The following is a 6,397-nucleotide window of genomic DNA, read 5'->3' as shown; positions in this document are numbered from 1 at the left end:
AGCGTAGAATTACGCAGGTGGCAGATAAAAATCTGGGACTCAGAAGTTTTCCCACGGGGATAACTGTCAGTACTGTTACCAATCATAGGTGATCCCTTTAAAGTTAGGTTTACTGGTCCCTGTGAAAAAGTTGAGTCAGTTGAACTATTTAGCAAAGATGACAGATAGAAAATAAAACTGTATTGGGTATGTCATGTGAACATGTTGAAAACGTATTACACGTCAAAGGAAGAACTGGAGGAAGAGTTGTTCGTTAATGCCCAGCAGAGTGAGGAATCGAATTCAGTTGCTTTGAATTTTGATGTACTTCAAAACAGATTGTAACATGATTAAGTCCTTGAGGAATGGGATGGATTAGAAAGCTGTCTGTCTCAGGAGCATAGAAAAGTGTTGAAAGATTTTTTGTTCTGACAGAGTCATGGTACATGCAAGAACCACATGGGGAGGACGAAAGCAATTGAACACGAAGTAGATGGAGGGAATTCTGCTGCAATAAAGCAGCAACCCTCACGACTTAATCGTCTCAAAAGCTAACAGGATTAGATGCAGGTGAACACCATGCTCGACGAGAACATCATTGAACCAAGCCAGAGCGCGTGGAGTTCGCTGATTTTCTTAGTTACCAAACCAGATGATTTGTGTTGAATTTCGTGTGGATTATGGAACGGCCAACGCCGTTACAAAATCGAACTCATATCCAATTTCTAGATTAGAGGACTGCATCCAGAAAGTCGGACAAGCCAGTTGCATCACCACGTCGGGCATAATGCGTGGCTACTGGAAGGTACCATTGTCAAAATTGGTGAACAAATCTCTGCGCTTGTAACTCCATATAGGCTATATCAGTTTAAAGTGATGCACTTTTGAATGAAGAACAAGCCCGGCACACCCAAAGACACTTGTACAGAGTTGTGGCCGGGTTGACAAATTGTGTAATCTATTTGGACGATGTAGTGATCCTTAGCAATTCAAGGAATGATTACAAGGGTATGTTGGCAGAGCTCTTTGAACGACCACGAGAAGCGAAACTGATGACAAACAAATAAAAAACAGAATTCACGGAAGCAGAGGTGATGTTCTTGGGATGTAACATCGGTCATGGCAGGTTGAGCACCCTCTGGAACGTGAGGACGAAGGCTTCTGAGGAATTACCATGATCAACCTCGAAGAAAGAGTTTCTTTAATTCTTCAGACTCAGCGGACTCTATCAGAAGTCTGTTCCAAACTGTACTAGTGTAGTGGCATCGTTAACCGATTTGCTGAACAAAAACACAACTTTTCGGTGTTCAGCAACATGGCACGTGGCAATTGACCATTTGAAGTCGATATTAACCACCAAACCAGTATTACCTGCACCAAACATCTAAAAAAACTTTTAAAGTAGCCATCGATGGTCGTTAGAGTTGGAGGTTACTCCAACGGGAAAAATGAGCATGGGGAAGAACTGCTAGTTGATAACTTTTCATAGAAAATCAACATCTATCAGAAGAAATGCTGCACAATCGAAAAAAAACTATTGAGTTTGGTACTGGCGTTACACATTTAATGTATGTGCCACGAATAATGGATCGGAGAGGTTATGTACACAGACCACAATCCGCTAAATCTTTGTATATATGTAATAATTTGAGACTATTTCTTTGGCTTCTTATGGAAGAGACGTTCACTTTAAAAATCATGCATGTTGTGGGTCAGTAGAATGAAATCACAGATTCGTTATCGCAGATTCAACTGATGGCGTTCAGATGAGATTGTCTTTATTACATGTTTTATATGTTTATATAGGAAAAAACTAAGTCGAAATTGTATGAAATTTATCGATATGTTAGGGTAAAGTATTTTTAAAAAATGAAAACATATCTTCATTATGATGGTTCATTGTTTCCTGTAGAGGCGACGTGTTTTAAACATATTAGTGCACGTTTAAGAGATTTAAAAGCAGCAGAACAACCAGACACGGAAACAAGTGTTCTCAATAAGACAACGACGTAATCCTGGGTCAAACAATTCAATTCGTTCATTGCCTGGAGACATAAATAGTTCGAGTTTGGACATTCATTTTAAATTTTAATCAGGAAAATATATAAATTTCAATTCAAATTTTAATTGCGTTTCTTGAAAGTCTTTAAAAATAAACAGGGTCCCAATCAGATGCCCTGGGGTATGAGATGGGGGACATTGAACAGTTGAGAGGAGGACTGCCAGGACCTTGCATGTAACAATCTTCCTGAAAAAAATATATATGTGGAAAATAACTTTTCGATCCGTGATCTTTGACACAGAATCTCCCAACAGGGACAAAGAAGAGACAGGAAGATCCGAAGACAAGAACCTACAGCTACCTGGTTTTAATAAAGAAGTGCTGTTTTGTAAACCTTAACTGGGAGTTTTATCTGAATAGCATTATCGAAGGGAACATCAAAATGGGTAATAGATATGCATTGGTTTGTTAATTAATCTCTCTCTTACTTTACAAATGAAGTGCTGAATTTTTACTTCGTGTAGTTCTTGGCCAATCGAATTGTTGCAGATTCCTGTACAGCATAAATCGTTTCTGTGTTACTGGTTTTATCGTAAGCTGGAGGGTTTATGCTGTGTCATAACGAGTCTAAACAAATTTGGCAAAACCAGTGTGCATCTGTGCAGTTCTTTGAGTGAACTGGAGATTTGCACCATTCATGACCAGGATGAAGTGATTCTCCCCGCCGTGATCGGAATCTCCAAAAGCAAAAGGCTACCCAAATTCTCCGTAGTTGACAGGATTCGAACCTGCGTGGGAATGCCCCAATGGATTTCAGGTCCATCGCCTTAACCACTCGGCCACAACTACAAACGGACGCGTACAGTTCTTATTTCCAGGTCTCAGACCCTGGGGAGCTTAGCAGTAGTGAATCATGGTTTGGTTTATTTTAATTCAAAACCCACAGCTTTCAAATCGATTAAATGTCTGGACAAAGTGGGTCTGGGTGTTCCACCCCGATAGGTGGGATCTATATTCAACTTAAACGACGGCGGAAAATGCAGACAAATACTCAGCAGGTCGAGCAGGATCTGGGCTGGCAAAAGGCGATTCAATGTTTCAAAACTTCTTCAGAACTCCGTTTTCTCCCAGTAGTACTGACAAACCTGTTGACATTCCCCAGAATTTTCTATTTTTTTTTCATATTCCCAACATCCACAGTCCTTTGCATTAGCCATTAAAACGATACAGAAATTCCATTGCGATTCTGGATAAGATTGCTGTTTGGGGAACATTTTCCTAACCACATTAAAATCCCGGAGCTGTGCAGGAAAGAAAATCGATGAAGTATGAGCAGTGAGAGATCCGACCCTGGAACGTCCCAAACCACCAACCGCTTGGTTAACGGATGAATGTGTTGACCAATTACGCAACAGAGACGGGTAAACTTACTCATTACACGATCCAAAAACAGTAAATCCTGGGACATTCACTGCAGTGAAATGGCAACAATCCTGTACCAGCTGCAAACACATCCACGTCACAGCAACCAACTTTTCTCCAAAAGGATTCCTGCTCTCTTCGAGGTTTTTTCTTAACTTGTTTGTACCTGAGTCTTCTCGTGGTCTTGGAGCTGTGGCGAGGTTTGAAATCCTGACGTGCAGGAAGGAAACTCCTTTCAATACCTCAGATCAGTTCATGTCCAGAGAACAACAGAGTCAACGTCGCGGCCACTTGAAGGCTGGCTGTGTTAAGTGGAGCAATCCACCCTTCGTTCACCTCTGATTTCGCTTCCCAAAGAGATTATAAAGTTTTCCGAAGCTGGAGACATGCGTTTAATGTTATTTTTCCTTGTTTTCTTTAACTTAACAACGGGCGATATTTTCCCAAAATATCTTCACCATCGTCCACCTTGCATTATGTCCAGCGAAGAGCAAACCCCTTTTGTCGAGAAATTACTGAGGTTGGGATTCTTCTCTTTGGAACAAAGAAGGTTAACTGGAGACTTTTATGGTCTATTTATAATGATGGGGGAGGGCGCAGTGCGGATGGGTGGGTTGATGTCTGGAGGAAATCAACAATCAGGGTCAGTGTCTAGAGGACTGGGACTAAATATATTTAATGAAAAACGAAAAACGAAATTTTCGAAGAGTATATAGAGCCTAATCTTAGGGGAACCGTTAATCATTTAAGACACAGATGAGGAGGACATTCCGTCTTTTAGAGAGTAGCAAATCTGCAGAATTCTTTCCAATGAAGGGCTGTCAAGGCTGAGTATAATCAAGGCTGAGACGGCCTCCCAATTAGTCACTTTGGGAATCAAAAAGAATGGAGATAAGGCGGAAAAGTGCAGTTAACAATTAACCAAATCAGACATGACTTCATTAAAAGGTGGAGCTGACCTGATTGGACGAATGGCTTCCATCTGTTCCAATATTGTATCTGACATTTGGAAACTGCGAGAGACAATTGTGAAGAAAGAAATTGCAGGACGTTGAGAAAAGATGATTGGAGTCAAACTGAGTCAACATTATTTCTTGAAAGGAAAAACACTTGACAACTTTGCCAGAGTTCTTTGATCATATTACAGGCAGAGTTGATCAAATGTTAGTATTCATTCCATAAGAGAACATATCAAAAGCCATTACATAAGGTAGAAGTTCACGGTGTTGTGTTAAAACAAGGCCAGGATTGTCCGTTGTTTATTTCATGGAAGACACATAATCTGGATTCTTGCGAATTTTTCAAGTTGTAAAAATGTAATTAGTAAAATGGTGGAATGATCAGTCATAGGAATGCAATGATTTATATCTGCCTTAATGACTTGGTGGAATTGGCAGAGTGAAATGTGCCCAGTTTTACTGACGATACACAATGGGTGGAAGGACATTTTGCGATGAGGGCAGCGGAATATGGAAATGGATAGTAACAGGTTGGGTGGGTGGGCAAGCAATAGGTGCACGGAGAAGGTTGTAAAGTTGATAGTTTGGAGAGGAGGGTGATGCACATGGTTGGGAAGGAAATGGCACAGATAGGACAGGTCATAAGGACGGTGCTGAGCTGGAGGTTTTGAAGTGAGGGATGGTGGGGGAGGGGAAATGTGGAAACTGGTGAAATCCTAATTGATGCCATGGGCTTGGAGGTCCCCGATAAGGAGATTTAGCTTTAGAACATAGAAAAATAGAACAATACAGCGCTGCACAGGCCCTTTGGCTTTCGATGTTGCACCGACCTGTGAACTAAGCTCATCCCCCTATATTATCCCATCATCATCCATGTGTTTATCCAAGGATTGTTTAATCTCCACAATTTAGCTGAGTTAACGACATTGACAGGCCGGGCATTCCACACCCTTACTACTCTCTGAACAAAGAACCTGCCTCTGACATCCGGCTGCAACCTTTCAACCCTCAATTTGTTGTTATGACCACTCGTACATGCTGACATCATCTTCCTTAGTAAAGGACTTCCACAGTCTAACCTATCTAATCCTCTTATAATTCTCGGGAGTAGGTTTGATCGCTGAGCTGCATGTTTCATTCAAACCTGCAGCTCAGGGAGCAGACCTACACCCTGAACCTCAACCTGAGTTTAAAAAACCTTGCAAAAACTTGTAACTCTCTCTATCAAATCCGCTCTCAGACTTCTTATTTCCAATGAGGACACACCCAAGTCTCTCAGATTTTCCTGATAAGACTTTTCCTCCAGAACAGGCAATATCTTGTTAAATCTCATCTCCAATTTTCCAATGCTTCCACATCTTTCCTGGAATGGGGCGACCAGGCAGTTCAAAATATTCTAAGTGGAGCCACACAAGTGTTTTGTATCGTTGCAGCATGAAATTATAGATCAGGAACTCATTCCTGTACCAATGAAATCAATGTCAAAGCACTCTTTCGCAGTAGCACAGTGGTACGTCCTGCTGTATTACAGTACTGCAGACCCACGTTCAATTCCCGCTTCTAGCGACTCTCGATGTGGAGTTTGCACGTTCATTGTGTGGGTTTCCGCCAGATGCTCGGTTTTGCCCTCACAATCCAAAAAAATGTGAAGTTGAGGTAAAGGGGAAAGTGTAGGAAAATGGGTCGCGCTTCGGCGGCTCGGTGTATCCTTGTTGGGTTTCAAGGTCTGTTTCGACACTATCCGTGAATCCAAAGGAAAATCATCCTGGCTGGAAACTATGTACATGGACTCCAAGGTCACTCTGCACATCCACATTACCAAGAATCTTTCCATTAACTCAGTATTCTGCCTTCCTGTTATTTTTCCCAAAAGTGAGTCACCTCCCATTTAGCTTCATTGAACTTAATTTGCCACCTCTAAGACCAATTCTGCAGTTTGTCCAAGCACCCCTGCAACCTGCAACATTTTTCTGCGCTCTCCTCTACTCCACCAACTTTAGCGTTATCTGCAAGCTTACTAACCCATCCACTTATG

At 41.6% G+C, this 6,397-nt stretch overlaps 1 non-coding gene across 1 annotated transcript; it reads right to left on the bottom strand.

Moving 5' to 3' along the window:
• Positions 1 to 2,748: 2,748 nt before the first annotated feature.
• trnas-uga (transfer RNA serine (anticodon UGA)) lies at positions 2,749 to 2,830 on the bottom strand. Its single transcript has one exon. It is a non-coding gene; the product is annotated as a tRNA-Ser (tRNA).
• Positions 2,831 to 6,397: the final 3,567 nt, after the last annotated feature.

The sequence above is a fragment of the Hemiscyllium ocellatum genome, chromosome 14 (genome assembly GCF_020745735.1).
Source record: "Hemiscyllium ocellatum isolate sHemOce1 chromosome 14, sHemOce1.pat.X.cur, whole genome shotgun sequence".
NCBI lineage: Eukaryota > Metazoa > Chordata > Chondrichthyes > Orectolobiformes > Hemiscylliidae > Hemiscyllium > Hemiscyllium ocellatum.
The sequence above is the reverse complement of the archived record's forward strand: the minus strand, read 5'-3'. Positions and strand labels throughout refer to the sequence as shown.